This window comes from Malaclemys terrapin, chromosome 1 (genome assembly GCF_027887155.1).
Source record: "Malaclemys terrapin pileata isolate rMalTer1 chromosome 1, rMalTer1.hap1, whole genome shotgun sequence".
NCBI classification, from domain to species: Eukaryota; Metazoa; Chordata; order Testudines; family Emydidae; genus Malaclemys; species Malaclemys terrapin.
The window spans coordinates 36,312,693-36,332,652 of record NC_071505.1 but is presented as its reverse complement, the minus strand read 5'-3'; the positions used below and the strand labels follow the sequence as shown (position 1 = coordinate 36,332,652).

At 40.9% G+C, this 19,960-nt stretch overlaps 1 long non-coding RNA gene across 1 annotated transcript in view; it reads left to right on the top strand.

Moving 5' to 3' along the window:
• Nucleotides 1–19,577, top strand: part of LOC128833474 (uncharacterized) — a 43,424-nt gene extending 23,847 nt beyond the window's left edge. Inside the window, exons 2-5 of the long non-coding RNA XR_008444249.1 lie at nucleotides 24–117; nucleotides 15,396–15,482; nucleotides 15,956–16,004; nucleotides 16,332–19,577. This is a non-coding gene — a long non-coding RNA (uncharacterized LOC128833474). The remainder of the gene's footprint in view (nucleotides 1–23; nucleotides 118–15,395; nucleotides 15,483–15,955; nucleotides 16,005–16,331) is intronic.
• The last annotated feature ends 383 nt before the right edge of the window (nucleotides 19,578–19,960 follow it).

Sequence of the window (19,960 nt, the reverse complement as noted above, 5' to 3'; positions counted from 1 at the left end):
GCTTGAGATATGTTTGTTTTTAGGTCCCCCTTCATCTGCCCCAGCTCAAAGAGAGGAGCTTTTGCTAGTGTCACCCGCTGGAAGGAAGATATGGAAACGTGTTTGGCTGCTGGGCAGGTAACAGGCTCTTTTACATATGGTATCTTCATGATTAGGGCCCTAGCAAATTCACAGCCATGAAAAACACATCATGGACTGTGAAATCTAGTCTCCCCCCATGAAATCTGGTCTTTTGTGTGCTTTTATCCTATACTATACAGATTCCACAGGGGAGACCAGCATTTCTCAAACTGGGGGTTCTATCCCAAAAGGGAATTTCAGGGGGGTCACAAGGTTATTTTGGGGGGGGTCGCAGTATGCCACCCTTTCTTCTGCGCTGCTTTCAGAGCTGGGCAGAAGGAAAGGGGCAGCTGTTGGCCAGGCACCCAGCTCTGAAGGCAGGTCCACGCCAGCAGCAGTGCAAAAGTAAGGGTGGCAATACCATATATGCCACCTTTACTTCTGCAATGCTGCCTTCAGAGCTGGGTGGCCAGAGAGTGGTGGCTGCTGACTGCGGGCCCAACTCTTCAGGCAGCAGCGCAGAATAAGGGTGGCAATACCATATTATGCCATTCTTATTTCCGTGCTGCTGCTGGCGGCAGTGCTGCCTTCAGAGCTGGGATCCCGGCCAGCAGCCGCCGCTTTCCAGCTGCCCAGCTCTGAAGGCAAAGCTGCCGCCAGCAGCATCAGCACAGAAGGGTAGCAGTACCGCAATCCCCATCCTATAATAACCTTGCGATCCCCCCCCCAAAACTCCTTTTCAGGTCAGGACCCCTAAAATTACAACACCGTGAAGTTTCAGACTTAAATAACTGAAATCATGAAATTTATGATTTTTAAAATCCTATGACCGTGAAATTCACCAAAATGGATTGTGAATTTGGTAGGGCCCTATCATAACCCAATCCCCACTTATGACATCTTAGTGATACCTTTGACTGTAGATGCTAATGTTTTCTTTGGGGTGTGTGTGGAGGGGTGTATTCCAATTTCTTCTATGTAGTATTTGCTAAGAAAAATGCATGTGATCTGCCTCAATTTGCTTTTACTTTATTTTCAGAAGTTCACTGGGATTTTGAACTGTTGTTGAAATTTTAATAGAGTTCTACCTTTTAAAAAAGCTTTTGCTTTCGTTGAAAAAAATGTTAGTAGAATATTGGCCGGCACGATTTAAACATTAACGTTCTTCCTATGTTCCAAGGTGGGACAAAAGTGAGGGTTGCTCTTAGATAATTATTGATACTGGATTTGTCACTAGAATAGTGTGTCTGTACCATAAATGTGGATGGATGTTTCATACTAGCTGAAGAGAGAAAACACCCTTTCTAAAAGTTGTCTGACAGCTTAGATTTAAAGGTCATTCAGAAAATGCCAAAAGAGTAGCTTTAATGGCTCTTGTCTGCTCTCCTTGGGGAGCACCCAAAGCAGTCTGAACAGAGTGGGTCAGACTAACAGAAGCAAATTGAGAGTCACACAGGAGGATCTGGTTAGGAGAATGTGAGTTGGAGCTCTTCTGTTCCTGTAATTTAAGAGGGAAACCTATCCAAATTAGCTTATAGGGAAGTGTAGGATAAGATGAGACTAAATGTGTATGTAGGCTGGTGGTTGTTTTCAAATCATTTTTCTCTAAAGCTTTGTTCCAGCTAACTAAAAATACTTAGTTCTAAGAAGGCTGATGGTCACTACATCACAGGTTACAAAAGGAAGGAAATACAGGTACCCAAAAGTTGTCATAGCCATAGGGTGAGATGTGATAGGTATTTGTGAAGTAGTCTGTCTAGGTCTAGGTCTAGAGGCTTGTCTACATGGGGAAGTTGACTAGCATAGGTAAAGCAAAATAATTATCCCATGATAACTATGTTGGTATATCTTAACTGTGTGGACGCTAATCCAGAAGACAAGGGACTTTATAGGAATATAATTACTTAAGAAGAGTAATTATATTCCTATAGTTATGCCAGTCTGTTACCCCCTATAAACAAGCCCTTAGAGTGGAAGAACTGCGGGATTCCACCCTAAGGGACTATGGGCAGGATGCCCAACACCTGATGGGTTGCACTCAAAGAGACTAGGTAGGGGGCAGAGATGCAGCTAGCCCCATAACTGTAACACAAGGGTTATTTAGTTTTCCAGGGTTTCAGTCATTATCTTCTTAAAAGAGTTTACAGTTCAACAAAGCACCTTGTTAGATTGTCATCATGAGACAGCTCTCTTCTAGGCTGGCGTTCTTTCAAAAATTATGCGTATCTGCATGTGACACTCACTGAACTACTGTACACTCAAACATTCCTGGTTTAAACTGCTTTCAGGCCTTCTGCCACTAGCTTCTGCAGGCCTGACCTGAGCAGGCCTCACTTTGCATCACATGTTGCTCACTGCCATTGTCTGAGTAATTTTTTTTTCTCCAGAGTAGAAGTTGGAATGAATTCAAGTCTCATGTGATTATGTCCTGTTCATTCTATGCTTCATTTACTTTAACACAGACACACTGTACTTGCCACAAATATTTTGTAAATACCATCAGGAACATAATTTAGTTTTGGTCAAACGATGGCTGAAGATTTTTTATATGTTGATGTTACTTTCAAATTATCTAATTTCAGCTAGGCACAAGACTCTATATAATTTCTCAAGAACACAATAAGCCTCATTAAAAAAAATACTACATACAACAAATGAAGGTTACATAGTGTTAAAGAATCAGAACATCATCATTATTGTAAGTAGTAGTTCAGCATATGCAATTAACTTCAAATCACTAGGCAGAAGTAAATCCTCCCACTTTCTTAATGAAAGTATGTGTCAAATGATCAAACACAAGTACATCATGCTACTAGGTCTGCATCTCATTAACTCCCACTTAGTCAGGAAAAAATTCTCCTATTGCCTGTAGTTTTTCCATGACACATTTTCCTCATTTCAATCAAAATAAGCATATTTATCTCGTTCCAACATTTGCAAAAGAGAAGGTCAACAAAAATGATTAAGAGTAAGTATGGAACAGCTTCTATATGAGGAAAGATTAAAAAGATTGGACTTTTTCAGCTTGGAAGAGAGATGCAACCCCATATTCTGGGTGTCCCTAGCTTCTGACTGCAGAAGCTGGGGGTGGACAACAAAGGACGGATTACTCGATGATTGTCTGTTCTGTTCATTCCCTCTGAAGCATCTGGCATTGGCCACGGCTGGAAGACAGGTTACTGGGCTAGATGAACCATTGGTCTGACACAGTATCGCCAGTCTTACGTTCTTATCCAAGTTGTAAGGCATTTGAGAAATAAGTCTTGTTGAGCAGTTCTACCTGTTCACAAGGGTGGTGGAATCAAATGCTTATTTAGTAATCAATTAAAATTCTATGCCCAGAGAGGCACTGGAAGAGTCCACTATCATATAAATAAAGGAGGAAGAAAATTGAAAATTACTAGGACACAAAAAAATATCTCGAGGTATAAATAAGCTCAGATGCTTATAACTATGATAGTTTTTGCTCACATGCACAAAGTTAACTGATTGCCAAATCTGTGGTCAAGAAAGAATTTTCCCTCAGGACATGTTGGCAGACAGTCACATTTTTTTGCCTTCCTCAAGTGCACTGAATCAGAGACCATCCGTTCAGATCAGGTGCCCACATGATCAATAGCTTGTGATTTCAGGGCAGGGTTGGCATTATTGGATATTACTTCTTCCTGCTGCTTTCTTCTGAGCTTGTAAACCTTTATGACCAGGGATAGTCTCAAACATGGTTCAATTAAAAAAACATTTTTTTAGACTTTTTTTTTTTAATTTGCCACTCTTAAAAAGGGCACACTGCTTCCTGTTATAACATAGGCAAAGTATGAGGAAGTTAAATAAATGTCTCTGGTTCATAAATTTAATTAAGTCACAGTTATGCCAATTTTTCAGACTAATTGGGAATGATGAGATGTTGGCAGGCCATTAAACATTCCATCTCCAGATTTGTAACCCTTTACAGTCCAAAGGCATTGTGATAAATAATCACTTTTGCTTCAATTTACACTTTTCATTTCAGCAGGAGATAAAATCAAAAATGCAGATTTACTTAAGTTACAAGATTAAACACACACACACACACACAGATGACAAAAAATATGAAGAAAAAAATAATGTTTTGTTATTTTGAGTTTACAATTGCAGGAATAAGACAGAAAATATTGCAAGCAGAGAAATGTTTCTGAAGTGTTTTCTCCTTCTACTTTTCTTAGTTCAAATCTGGTTTAATTATAATAGCTATCAGCAACCATCCAGTTGATAAACTTCTGAATAGCAGCCACGTCTCTCTTTTCTACATGTCACAGTAAAAACAGTTTTGTGAATGTTGTATAAAAGTATTTTTATTGTGAATATAGCAGCCAAATTAACACCTGAGCCCTAAACAGTTTTGAAGGAGATATTATAGCTTATCAAATGAGCATTCTGAAAAGTTAAAAAAAAGTGTGCAGTTAACATAATGTCTATTGACAAGACAGATGCATCTGGTCAAAAAGCCATTGTTAAATATGTGCTGCGATATGTATTAACCCGCTGAATGGGTAGCTATCAAAAATTAGGGCTAGAATGTAGCATTTTCAAAATTAGGGCTAGAATGAGTTTAAGGAACTCCCATGAAAGCGTCATTGAAGCTGGGCACAAAGTTTTTTGTCCTGTCTAAATGAAAGCAAAATGTTCAGTGTATCTTTTCCATAATGCATTTTCATGTTTTGAGATTGATTGGTTGGATTTGTCTACATGGCTGATTCTTATGACATTTCTTCTGGATCCCTGATTGGTTGAGCCTAACAAGTGTTCAGAAGTGATCCTGTAAACATCCACAAAGCTACCTCACTATCCTCCTTAAAATGCTCCTTTTCTGCGATGCCTACAAAAATATTGACAAGAATAAGGCCTCTGGTGTACTGAGACCCCTGCTTATCATGCTGACCATTATCATCTCATTGTTTTCTTGTACTCCCTTGTCTGTATTTATCTGTTTTCTCTTATCTAACACTAAGATTGTAAGCTCTTTGGGGAAGGGACCATCTTCTTGTTCTGTGTTTGTACTGCACCTAGCACACTGGGGTTCTGCTTCATGACTGGGGCTACTAGGCACTATGGTAATACACATGAAAAACTAAAAAGCCACTTTAACTTTTTTCCCCCAGGTCTTTGTGGAAGCAGGTAGGGAGATATACTCCTGAAGGAGGCCAGTGGGAGAGAGGGCTGGCCATCCACCAGTCAATAGATGGGGTAACAGGCCATAGTTCCATTTCCCCACCCAAGAAGAAAACTCTGATGCAAGGAGAAGTACTTAAGTTGACAGGGGTGGAGGGGAAGAGGAGGGAAATGATGTATTACAAAGTCCATAGGGAGGAAGGGGTAATGTGATGCTGGAGAGCTGCAGGGCCTATCTGGGACCTCTAGACATTTGGATTAGAGATAGCTCAGAGTCAAAGTCTGAATCCTGATCTGGACATCAGAGCCCACAAAATTGAGACATGTTCTGATCACATGTGTTCTTTCCTACAACCTCACTAAAGCAGCAAGTGAGAACACTAGTAAATTAAATGCCAGCCCTGTATTGAGCAGAAGGCTATCCCAGAGGTAAATATTATCGCCCCATTTTACAAGCAGAGAAACTGAGGCACAGGTTGACTTTCCTTTAGGACACTGGGGTCAAGTAGATTAGACATGGGCCTGAGAGCCAAGAGATCTAATCTACTTATTAGTATTTATTCTGACTTACTGTATGACTGTGGGAAAGCCATGCTACCGCTCAGACTCAGCACCTCCATCTGCAAGATGGGAATGATTTTATGTACTGGCCTTATTAAAGTGTTGTGGAGTCTAACTGAAGTTTGATGAATGTTCTTACGGCAGAATATTGTTTAAACCAATCAGTGGTAATGACTCAGGAGTTCAAACTAGGTTTCCCATCCCTGTGCTCCTTCCTCAAAATAATGGAACTTCTGAAGGGCACTTCTTCCTCTGGATTTAGTTGCAATTTGAGAAGCACATCTACTGGCACATTTCACAGGACAGGAAACTTGCATGCAGCTGGTGAGGGCTTCCTGGGCTCTGTAAAAACTGAATAGATGCAGGGAAATAATATAGTCACACACTGTTTCTAACAACTTATGTGTTCAGCCAAAACACACTCCTTTACTCCACCTATGCCAAAAAATGAGTTAGAGGCACCAACCCCAATCCTTGCCAAGGAAAGCAGATTGAAATTAATATAGAGTTTCTAGGTGAAGCCATTTTGACATTGTGATGAGCCAAAAAGAGTTATGAGAGTCCAAAAATGAGGTGATCTCAATTCTTGAACACTCTTATCTCCCAAATGCCTTGTCTGGTTTACTTCCATGTTTCCAGAGACATTCTACCTTGGCATAAATCAGGCAAGTAAGTTTCCAGCAAGAATGGTTTATTTTGGCTGAGCTACCAGAGGTATCAAGATTGGGCTCATCCTGGAAAGCTAGCTTGAACCTTAACTATGGCGAAACTAGAATCAGTGACCAGGAGGTCCCATTATGATCATGCCAAATTCTCAGCTGATTTTAGTAAGTCAATAGGGCTAAAGCAATTTGCACCAACTGAGAATATGATCCATCCAGTCTGACCTCCTGTATAAACACACACCAGAGATTTTGCCTGGTAATTCCTGCAACAAACCAGCAGCTTCTGGTTGAATTAGAGTATATCTTTTAGAAAGACTTCTAATCTTCACTTAATGACTTTGAAGTGAGTGAGAATTTACCACATCCCTACATAAATTGTTCCCAAAGATTACTTACTGTCTCCATTAAAAATAATAGTATTCCTATACGTTGGTAGAAGTAAACCTAATTATTTGGTTTGCACATATGACCTGCACCTGAAATGCCTCTGGAACCCTGTTGTGGAAAAAGGTATCTTTGATTCTTCTCCTGTTTGAGACTATCACTTTATGCACATTTGGTTTGCAAGCCCTCAGTCTGTCTCTGGGCTAGATCATGGCACAGGTACATGCTCCCTATGTTCTCTCTGGGACAGCGCCTCCTAGAGGTTCAATTCCTCTCTGAACTTCCTGATATGCAAGCTATAAACTGAAACAATATCAGAACACAGAATTATTTGATGTGAAAGTAGTTTTTCCTCAAGATAACAATGTAAATTGCATCCACTTGTTGCTTACCATGTAAAAGGAAAGCTGCTTTAATGGCATCAGCAAGGTGTGCACATGCCAGAACTGGATAATTATCATTTTATTACTGTAATCCTTCTGCTTCCTCACTTCATGCTGCCTTGTTAGTGTTACTCTTACTTGTTGCATCACATCTAAAGTTAGATCATGGATTCTTTGGGGCAAGGACCAGGTCTTTGTTCTCTAAAGCAGTAGTTCTCAACCAGGAGTACACATACCCCTGGAGGTATGCAGAGGTCTTCCAGGGGGTACATCAAATCATCTAGATATTTGCCTACTTTTACAATAGGCTACATAAAAAGCACTAGCGAAGTCAGTAGAAACTAAAATTTCATCTAATGACTTGTTTATCCTGCTCTATATATTGTACACTGAAATATAAGTAAAATATTTATATTCCAATTGATTTATTTTATAATTATATGGTAAAAGTGAGAAAGTCAGCAATTTTTCAGTAATAGTGTGCTGTGACACATTTGTATTTTTATGTCTGGTTTTGTAAGCAAGTAGTTTTTAAGTGAGGTGAAACTTGGCGGTACACAAGCCAAATAAGACTCCTGAAAGGGGTACAATAGTCTGGAAAGGTTGAGAGCTACTGCTGTAATGCATGTATCACACTTTTGGTGAATGTATAAATAAAATCATTCTAGCACAGGATTTGCAAAAGCACTCAGCATTGGCTTAATTCTGTTCCCACTGAAGTCAATGGGAATTTTAACATTTAACTCAATGTGAGCAGAGCTAGGCAAATGCAAAGTGCTTTGAAAAATCCCAAACGACACATGTAAGATCTAATAAGACCAGGTTAGTACATTTTTTTTATCTAAGTCCTTTTCTTTGTTCAGAGTACTTTAATCAAAGACCCACTTTACATGCAGTGGGAAAGGTACTTCACAATCTAGTTTGTTCATCACTACTTTGCTCCCATGCTCCTGCAGTTGATCATTTCCAGGTAACAGAGCTTTTGCAAACCAACAGGGTTTTTAGAGTTCATTAAGCTGTTTGTAACTCATTGCTCATTCTCGTGTTGTTTTCTGGAGGTGCTGTGGTCTGATGGCATCAGCAAGGGGGATTTGGAGGCAGAAGGTCAAAGTTCGAAGAGAGGAGAGCAATTGAGTCACTCACTGTTCCACTGTGGATAAATACTTAATAGTCATTGGGCCTGAGAAAGAGTGAGAACGACTCTATAGGTCAGTGGTCAGGGCACCCACCTGAGAGGTAGGAGACCCAGGTCCAATCCTCTTGCTCCAGTCACTTTCATTATTTATCCACAGTGGAACAGCTTCAACAGGAGTGAATGAGGGAGCCTCAATATCAGAATATCTCATAGCTCAATGGTTACCGCACTCTCCTGAGAGGTGGGGAAACCCCATTCAAATCTTCTCCCCCAACCTCTGGCTATCCCAAAACCCAGGTGAGTGCTCTGACCACTAAACTAAAAGTTATAAGGTGGACATCACCACCGCTCCTCCTCTTCCAGCCATTTTGTGTGGAGTACCTACCTCATTCCCACAGGAACCTCCTAAGCACCTAAGCGGCCTGACTCCAGGTGATCGGCTCTCGTTTATAGATCACCAAGCAGAGATATGTACTTCCTTGCAGCCAGGACTTAGGTGCCTGTCTTTGAGAGAGGGGTGAAGCTTAGCACACACCCCTCTCATTGGCATCTCCCATTGGCTAGTTTAGATGGCTCTCTGCCTAGCATGCGGGGTTTTTTGGATCTCATTCTAAAGATGCATATCTTTCCCCATTAATTGTACAGAAAGCCTAGGGACCTAACTCAGGCTTTGTGGGTTGCAGTATTGTTCCTGTGATATTCTAAGTATCAGAGGGGTAGCCGTGTTAGTCTGTATCCACAAAAGCAATAAGGAGTCCAGTGGCACCTTAAAGACTAACAGATTTATTCAGGCATAAGCTTTTGTGCGTAAAAAACCCACTACTTCCATGCATCTGAAGAAGTGGGTTTTTTACCCATGAAAGCTTATGCCCAAATAAATCTGTTAGTCTTTAAGGTGCCATCAGATTCCTTGCTGTTTTTGTGACATTCTAGGTGCCATGACGCTCAGCATTGCAATACTTAAGTACCTTATGGATCCCACCCTTAGTAGAACTTAATTGGACTTCTAATTGCCTAAGAATACAAATAACTCACTACCAAACAATGAATGGTGATGAGATCGCTAACTAGGTTATTAGCAAGGTTTCCTGACTTAATCCTTCATTTACAAACTAGTGTGGTTGCCCATTGTGAGCTTTCTCTTCCAATCTTGGGCCAACAACTAATCCTACTTCCTGAAACATTCAGTGGGGATTAGGGTGGTGGGGAAGGCTTCAAAATTTCCCTCAGATTGGACAGAACTGGATTGTTACACAACTACTCCCCCATAGTTTAAGAGACAACCAGTAACAAAGCAGGCTTTCAGGGAGTTCATTAAAAGTATATACATAATTAGATAAGATCATTATTACTCTTGTTTCTCAGTCTTGAATAGAAACTAGATTATCTCAGCTAATCCCCACTTTGATCTGCAATACATCTACACTGAGTGCAGTTCCAAGGCAGAATGCTTCTTAAGTATCAGGATGTTACATATGGAAAAAAAGGATAGTACTATTCCTAACTGTGCTACTGTCCAGTGAAGGTCTACAGTCTGGACTCCTAAAAGCAAAGTTAACTTGTATCTATGAAGCTGAATGAATATAGAGCAGGATAAAGAAACACCCTGCTTGGAACTCTAGGATGTTCCCGTGTAACTGCCATTAACACTAATAGGTGTTGTGTGTAACAGATCCACATGTAATACAGATGAGAATGTATCCGTAATCCCTACAATTTCAAAGCACTGAAGAGTTTTAGTTGCATGACTTCCATTAAAGTCAGTGAGATTCATGCAGCCAGACCCCTGCTAGCCCTTTGAAGGCTTCCCCTATTTCTCTTAAAGGCATTATAACAAATTGTTAAAGTACTGGTCTGTGTGAAGATCAGGGTGGATTATAGTTAATCTAAAAAAAAGGTGTTTATCTCTCCTTAATTATAAACACCTCTCACGCTCTGCTGCCCAGAGAGTTGGACTGCTGCTTTATATCTTGTTATGACCAAGTTGTGACTAGTACTTGTGGTTTCATAGAGAGTAGGGAACACTCAGGAAATTGCTCCTCTTGAGGAACAGCCATGGGTAGTGCAGGGACTGCTTTCTGGTGCACAGCATTCCAAAGGGGCCATGAGGAAGCAGGGCCATGGTTCATTCCCTTAGCATATAGGGTGACCAGACAGCAAATGTGAAAAATTGGGACGGGGGTAGGGGGTAATAGGAGCCTATATAAGAAAAAAAAACCCAAATCGGGATTGTCACTATAAAATCGGAACATCTGGTCACCCTATTTGCATACCAGCATGCAAAAAAGGCTAGTAACAACAGGGGAGCCGGCTGCATAGTCTTGCTGTGCCCTGGGTTACTCAGGGGAAATTGTAAACAAATGCAGGCCAATAGCTAACTGCCATTATTTGGCCCTTAGAGTTGCTTGCTGTTAATTTTTCTTCTTTCCCGTTTTATGACGTGAAGTTAAATCTAGACATGTTCTATTGCAGAAAAAATGTGCAAGTACAAATGAACATCGCAGTATTATTTGTTGTCTGTTCTTGAATTTTGGCTTCTGTTTTATTTCTTTCCAAAGCTGGAGAGTCATGCACTGAAGATGGTGTGAACCATCTTAACAACCATCACCTTCAGGCAATTTTTCCTCTGTTTTACCCGTCATTTTTAGGGTTATTTTTCATAACAGCACTTAACTATGGATCCTTTTGGTGATATTTTGGAAATAAAATAAATTCAAAAATGCACCAGATATAAAGTTTCATAATAATAAAAATATACTGGTAGATATTAATCAGAGGACTCTGGTATTGTTGTGTATTGCCCTACTGGTATAGATCCTCAATTGCCTTGCCTTGTACTGATTTAGTCTTTAATCCTATAAAATCCTTATGTAACACATAATTATTTTACCTGTCACTCAACAGTCCAGAGTTGAGGCTTATGATTTCTAGTACACACTATATTGTGCCTTGTAAACTCCATTTGATTCCAACTGATTTGAAAACACTGGGCCAGATTCTCAGCTGTTATAAATCAGGATAGTTCTATTGATGTCAGTGGAGGCATGTCGGTTTACCCATCTGTCTCTCTGTTCCTTATTATGCCTTTAGATAAATAGTGAAAAACCATTTGGCTTTGGGACTGATACTGTGAAGTGTCAAGCCCTCTCAAGAGCTCTTTTTATACAAATTGATGGCACTTAGCAACTCTAGAGGAGGAGGAAGATTGGGCATTAAAGTACTGTACATCTTTGTTAAGTAAGGACACAGTCTATGGTGCATTTAAGTGTGTATCGGGGGGAGGGTGGGAGAGGTAGGGGCGGAATTTCAGCCTGCTGTGAAAGCACAGAGGAAGCAGGTCACCCAGAGTCTGCCGCAAAAAAAAAAAAAAAAAAAAAGGAGCAACCCTACAGGTTTTCCATGACCTACATAAGGAAAGGGCATAATCGGAAGTGGCGAAGAGATGCTGAGAGATCATGTGACCTTTGCTGCCCACTTCAAAAAAAAAACTAATAAAAAGCTGAATGAAAAACAAGAAGCTACAAGAATTAGATTCAAAGTGGAGAAACTACAATGGTCTACTATATACAAAAAACCTATTTTAATGCAAGACCAATTTGAATTCTCCTTCTTTGTTTCTATACATTACAGCATTTTATTATTCATAAAATATATACGCAACAATACAAGATGTTATGCGCATGTGCTTGGGCTTCTGTTTCCTGTATATACACCTTACATGGGCACCTATGACTTGACAACTGTCATTATATTGCACATAATTATTCCAAAGAACTTCACAGGAGCACCAAGGATAAGACTTAGATCTCTGACTGCAAAAGCTCAGTGGCTACAGAGCTATGTTTAAAGTGCTCCTTACTGTACCTTCACAGAACTCTACTGGCAGTAGCTGCTGGCTCTGGTCAACCAGAGGAAACTAGGGCCCTGATCCTGCAAGCTGTTTTGCATGGACAGATTCTTGAGTGCCACTCAAATGTATAGGGCTCAGCATGGGCAAAGGAGCCCACTCTCATGGACCAGCTTGTAGGATCAGGGCCTAAAAATGGTTCTTGGCTCAACATTCCCCAACAGGATCTTGCATTTTCTGATCTAACTATCCACTTCTTGTTTTGTTTGTGGCTATTGAAGTCCTGCATGCTCTTTAGGTTCCTTGTTCTCAAGAATGGGGTTCAAGTAGCACTTAAATTTTTAAAGGCTAAAAAGCCAAAACCCATACTTTCACCCCATGGTCTTAGACAGCACTGCTACTGATAGTAATGGGAGAGTCTCCTTTAGCTCTAAAGGTTTCTCTGCTTTCTGATGGAAAGACTAATTTCTTGCAAGAAATTGGTTTCTCTCCAATAAGAATCCTTTATTGTTTGATATTTATTCATCCGCTCATACGTGTTTTACACTGCACTAGACACTGTGGCATACCATTTCGTAAATAGTGTAATGAATTGATGTTTATAGTATTGCCAACCCAAGTGTTCAGAAACCATGAGTTGTATTAACATAGCACCTAGGAGCGCTACAGTTCAGACATATTTCAGAAGAGTAAAGCGGAATTTTTCAAGGCCTACTGAGACCCCTGCAAGAACTAAATGAGGGACTATTGAGTCAGTGAGAATGGCATTGGGGGAAAGCAAGATGCCCACTGGGGGTTTGTCTAGAAACAAAAAAGGTGGGGGTTTTAATCAAGTTAGATAATTCAAGTTAGCCAACATGATTTGAAAAACCCATTTATGCCTAGGCTTTATCTAGGATAGGAATTAAAGGGTTATATTAACAAACATTAACTAACATTTTAAAAATCTAGCATAGACAAGGAACACCGCCTTTAGCGTGTACTAAACTGCTCAAATAAGGCCTAAAGAACTCAGAATTAAAAATAAGTAAATTACTTGCCAGCAGAGTTAAGATGGAAGTAGTCAACAATATTTCTTCCTTATTACAAGAAGATGTGGGTGCCATCCTGGAACCAATAGATATAATCAATTTAAGTGATTCTATCATGCTTTCATATAAATCAGACAACCAATTTGACTCTAATAAATTTGATCATTTTGTTGAAGCCTACCTTTTAATACCCTAACTTCAGAACAAGTGCTGTGAAAGCTTTCTCCATAACCACCACAAGAGATCAAACAGGCTATACAATATTAGAATTCTGGCAAGGCCCGTGGGATGGATGGTTTTCTGGCAGATTTTTACAAAACATTTTGTAATCAGCTATCGCCTACTCTTTCAAAGGTCTTCACTGAAACATTCTGAAAAGGAAATATGTCTCATGCCATAAGAACTGCTGTAATTACTTTAATATTAAAGAAGAACAAAGATGATTGCAACTGTGGCAACTTCTGCCCCATATCTCTATTAAACACAGATTGCAAAATAATTGCAACATTTTTAGCAACATGACTGAACACCATCCTCCCATCAATTATTCATGCAGATCAGTTTGGTTTCATTAAAGGAAAATTGGCTGCTGGTAATAGGATAAAAAAAAAATCACTCACTTGATCCAGCAAGCTCAGATATCAGATGTTCCCTCCATAGCATTATCTCTGGATGCAGTGAAAGTCTTTGATAGGGTTGAATGGCTTTATCTAATGGCTGTCCTAAAAAAATTGAATTTGGATCAATATTCCTGAATTGGGTTAGTGTATTATATAACTCTCTCCTCACTTCAGTATCAACTAACGGATTTATTTCTCCCACATTTCAACTAGAAAGAGGGACATAACAGGGCTGTGCCCTCTTGCCCCGCCCGTTCTAATCTCACTCTAGAACTACTAGCAATGTAAATCCGTCAGTACTCTGCCATTGAAGGTGTGACTATAATGCGGAAAGAATACAAATCAGTTTATATCCAGATGACATTTTTGTACTATTGAAGAATTCATCCTCATAAGTCCCGTCATTATTGAATGTATTGAATACAATGAATATGTATTGATATTTTGGGAAAGCTCTCTGGTTTTCATATTAACTGGAATAAATCACAAGCAATAAATATAGCCAGAAGACCAGATCATTCTCAGTTTCAGTATTTTTCATTTCAAATATGCAAGGAAATAACTTATCTAGATGTTAAAATTTGTCCTAATCCTCCCAAAATTATTTTTCTACATATGGACTATATATTAAAAGAAATTTCCAAGACTATAGAGAGATGGGCTCATCTCTCTATCCTTACTGTGGAGAATAGAAATAGCCAAAATGACTGTCTACTCAAGATTGACTTATATCATTAGCCAACTGCCTTTCAAGGTGTTTCCCTCGCTCTTTGAATGAATAAATAAATTATCGTGCAATTTATATAGGATAAAAAACAGCCTCACTTGTCACACAAGACCATTAAAAAATCCTGGGCAACTGGAGTTGCCAGATTTGTATCTATATTATCTAGCATTCCAAATGCGTCCTATTGTAAGGTGATTCCCCTCCCATGGCACTGTATATACACCAGCCTGGTTTGCGATTGAAAAAAGTTTAGCTATGCCAGTTGGTTCCCTCTTTTCTTTTATATACCTTAAGAGGCTACTCACACCCTTAAGTAAAAGCCAAGTCTTTGTATCTACATGTGGCATCCTGAAACATATTAAAGTGATTACAGCATGTGATCTTACTAGTTCTCTTCCATCACTGTGGGATAACCCATGCCCTAGGATCAAGGCCAACTCCACCCTTAAGACAATTTGGAAAGGAAAATGATTAACAACAATTAAAGATATAATACAAGATAATACACATGTAATCAAAGGGGGCCAGTTTAACAAATATTAGCTACCACTGTCTCACCGTTCCTTCTTTCAGTGGCTATTCTCAAGGATTCATGCAAGGATAGAGGACAATTGGTCTGTTTCAACTTTCTCATCTCTAGAAGAACATATTAAGAAATATGGAAACAAAGGTGACTTTGTAGGGATTGTTTATAGGTGGCTTAGTGCTTTGCATTACCTTCTCAATCTAAGTCTCAAAGAAAAATGGGAAACAGAACTATCAACAGAAACCTGGGAGGCTATCTGGCTTAAGGTGAAATATACTTCAAATTCTTTATCCTTGTGATTCTTCCAGAACAAGATATTAAACAGGTACTACTGGACTCCAGAACATTTGTTTAAGACTAGAGTGGCAACTGCCCCCCGAGGAAGCCAAAGCCAGGTCGGTGTAAGAGCCACGCAGGCAGCTGTGGGGAGCCGCGGACCCTCCATCTGCCCTGGGTGGGGAACCAGGGGGGCGGGGACATGGGCTGGGGGTTCCTCTCGGGTCCCCCCCAACCTCAGCAGGTGGAGTGGCCTGGGCTCCCCAGCCCAGCTCCAGCTTCCAGCCTGGCCAGGTGGTGGGGCCTCACTGGGAAGAGGAGGGTCAGGGATGGGGCCACGGAGGGGATGGAGCCTCATGGCCTCCGCACTTTTAGAAAGAATCCATCATAAGTCTGGAGAGCCCATTATAAGTATCTACATGGGGAACAAATATTCAATAAATTAATCAAGTAACCCCTTAACCTTCTCTTTGTTAAACTGAACAGATTGAGCTCCTTGAGTCTATCACTATAAACAGGCATGTTTTCTAATCCTCTAAAAATTCTTGTCTTTCTTCTCTGAACCCTCTCCTTCTTGAATTGTGGACACCAGAACTAGACGCAGTACTCAAGCAGCGGTCACACCAGTGCTAAATACAGAGGTAAAATAACCTCTCTACTCCTACTTAAGATTCCCCTGTTTATGCATCCCAGACTTGTATTAGCTCTTTTGGCCACAGCATCACTTTGGGAACTCATGATCATTGAATTATCCACTATGACCCCCAAATTTTTTTCAGGGTCACTGATTCCCAAAATAGATTCCCCCATCCTGTAAGTATAGCCTACATTCTTTGTTCCTAGATGTATACATTTACATGTAGCTGTATTAAAATGTTTATTGTTTGCTTGCTCCCAGTTTACCAAATGATCCAGATCACGCTGAATCAGTGAATTTTCCTCTTCATTATTTATCATTGTTCCCACAGCCCCCATTGGCCTGGGACGGCGAACCGCGTCCAGTGGGAGCCACAATCGGCCAAACCTGCAGATGCAGCAGGTAAACAAACCGGCCTGGCCCACCAGGGGGCTTACCCTGGCGAGCCGTGTGCCAAAGGTTGCCGATCCCTGTACTAATGGAATGGCATGAGTATTGTAACCCCTTTAGGGTTTTGAGAGCATGGCCCCTTTAAATCTTTGTCCTGAAGGGGAAGTGCTGATTGTTCCTGAAGAAGGAAGTGCTGTTGGGGGAAGTGAGGGGGAGCAGAGAAAGAGGGAAAAGAGACAGGATGTGTGTGTCTGGAGTTCTAGACAGAAGGTCTGCAGTAAACAGGCCCTCACAGAGTGAAGCAGCTGAGAACCTGCCAGAAGCCTGGGAATGACATAGTGACTGACCGGGGCCCCAAGACAGGAGTCAGGAGGAGCACTCTGCCAGGGAGGCAAGTATCAGAAGGGAGGAACCGCCAGGGAGGAATCACCCGAAAAGGACAAGCCAGAGCTGGACCCTATATCACTGCTGCCCAGAGCTGTCTGGGGCCATGAGTACTGAGACTTGTGACTTTGCATTGGGAATAAGGAGGGAGGCTGTTAACTAGTTAAGTGAGGAAGCTGTTGTTCTGTGTGGCTTTGTAGAGAGTGTCAGAAGAGGGCACCCGAGGGGTTTACTGGGGAGAGTTTACTAGCACCAAAGACGACCAGGAGCACCCAAAACTAACCACTGGACTGGAACTTTGCCCAGGATTCCTGATCTCTGTGTGAAGACACATTGCTCGATGTCTGCCCTTTCAGACTGTGGTACCACTGGGCCTGTGGGGCCTTGAGTTGAATGTAACCCTGTTTTACCACTCCCCCTGTATTTCCCCCTGTTGTTTTTCTCCTTTCATCCCTCTGTAAACAAACATTTCCCTTTCCCATCTTCATTGTACTCTTCCAAGGTGTATGCGTTCACTCTGGGGGATTGGAACAGGTGCCCCTGAGGTGGAAGGGACTTTCACTGCTCCATTCCTGCACATGCCTTTTCTTGGCCAGAGCTGCCTGCAGAGCAGACTCCATCTTGGCCATGAGGGCACTGAAGTTATAGTGGTATAACCATACGACTATAGGACTATAACAAGGTTTAAAAGAGAACTAGATAAATTCATGGAGGTTAAGTCCATTAAAGGCTATTAGCCAGGATGGGTAAGCAATAGTGTCCCTAGCCTCTGTTGTTAGAGGGTGAAGATGGATGTCAGGAGAGAGATCACTTGATCATTACCCTGTAAGGTTCACTCCCTCTGGGGCACCTGTCATTGTCCACTGTCAGTAGACAGGATACTGGGCTTTGGTCTGACCCAGTATGGCCGTTCTTATGTTCTTATGATGAGACTATATCAAACAGAACAGAAATATTTACTGAACACGTCTGTCTTTTCTGCAATATTACTAATAATTCTACTAGTTCCATCTAGCAATGGCCCAATACCATTGGCAGGTATTGGTCTTGTTCCTAATATATTTTAAAAACCTCCTTCTTATTGTCTTTAACTCTGCTGGCCATAGATTTCTCCTTGTATCCCTTTGATTCCCTTATCAGTTTTCTATAATGCTAAGCTTCTGATTTATATTCATTACTGTCAACTTCTCCTTTCTTATATATTATTTTTTATGGCTGCCCTCACTTCCCCTCTAAACCAAGTCATTTTATTAACCAGCAGAGCCTTGGTAATCAATTGTGAGATGGCTAGAGACAATAGCTAGGTTGACAGAAGCATTCTTCCATCAACCTAGTTGCAGCTATACTGGAGGTTAGGTTGGCATAGCTACAGCACTCAGGGGTGTGGATTTTTCACAACCCTGAGAGCTGTAGCTATGGTGATCTAAATTGTAGGTATAGATCAGGCCTGAGACTAACTACACTGATTGCCTATAACAACAAATTAGCTGGGAAATAAAGATCACAATTGAAGTGATAGTCTCAATTAGCCAGTCTTAGCAGATAGATTATGTGGGCACAAAAAAATTTTCTGACCTCTGGGAAGATAAAGTACAGTACTTCCAAATATGAGTGGCCCTCATTTGGAAGTATCAAAAAATTTCTAAATTATCTTTGGATCACTATAACCAATAGCTACATTTTTTGTGTTATCCAGATGACTAAGTCATAAATGCATTCTAAATCCCAATTTAGTCTTGGCTTGGTCTTCTCTGTACATGCTGTATGTGTCATGATTAGCTACTGTTGATGATTTAATATCAATATGACAAATGAATCATCCACTGAATCACTTCAGAGTTTGTCTCTGAACTGTTTTAAGAATCATTACAGTGCTGTTACTCTGCATGTCAGTTCCCAGTAAACTGAATTTTCTAAACTATAATCTGTTAAAATGTGTTCCAAATGCCACTGCATATGTACTGTATGCTAATTCAATATTCCAATATCCTTTACTTCCCTTGTTTTCTCCATCCTCTATGATTTGATCTGTACTTATGTTTCCTGTATAAATTAAGATTGAAAATTCCTCAGGGCAGGGGCCTCATCTGTATAGCATTATCTGTAAATCATTATCCATACCTGTGATGCTACATGTATAATAAATGAAAATAGGTGTTACAGTAATAGTTTTTGGTAACAAAACTGAAAGGTGAAACAACAATAGTATCCCATCCAAATTGTAACAACTCTCTATGGTCTCCTGACGGTACTTCTGCTTGCACTGGGAAGTATAACAGCTAAAATTAGGATTAGTCTCTTCCTATTAGTACAACCTTAAAAGGGATTGGTCCATTAATTAAAAAACCCAAAGCCCCTGGTTGTGTTATACTACAAACCATGTTGTCACAATCAGCCCTGAATCTTGAGTATGTCTTCATTCACCAGTTACAGTTTCGCCTACCAAGTTTTACCAAAAGTTTTGCCGAAAGTCAAATGAATGTTTGCACAGTACATCTAGCATGTGTAAGAAGGGAGCCATCGTGAATCACAACTCATTGGGGCCTTGCTTGGCTCTATGGACATCCTGCCATCAGCTCCCTCAGAGTCTACTTGCACCCAGAGCCTTTAAACAATATTCCCTTCTCCTGGGGTCCAATTTATGTAGTTCAAATCAGCTTACCCCCAGAAAGCTCCCTTTTAGGTTCTAGGGGCTTCCCAGACCTCTTTTTTGGGGCAGAGGGGATTTCATGTGAGGCTTCTCCCTCCTTGGCACAGGTGACCCACAGCCCGTCTGCTGGAGCTGTGTTATCGTGTAATAAAACTCGTGCTCCCCAGATAAGGAGTCCACGTCTATCCTCCTGGAGCTGGGTTATGCTTCAAGCTAGCTGTAGCCCTCGGACAGCTTCTCCCTGGGTTATGCTTCAAGCCCTCAGACAGCTTCAGTCCTGTTACCTGTCATGTTGGAGAGGTTAACAGGTGACAGTTGTGCAGCTGCTGTGGCTGTCATCTCTGAGAGCTCCTTTCCCTTAGGGGAGCTCCTTTCTAGGAGCACCTCACATCACAAAATAGAGGTCAGAACTCAAGAGGTTCACACTCTGCCACCTCCTGTGACTCTAGGCTTTTTGTCAATCTCAATTCTTCTTCAGACTCGAGGGCTCTCAGGGGTCCCCCCAAAGTCTCCTACTAGAGTTCAAAAGCACAAAT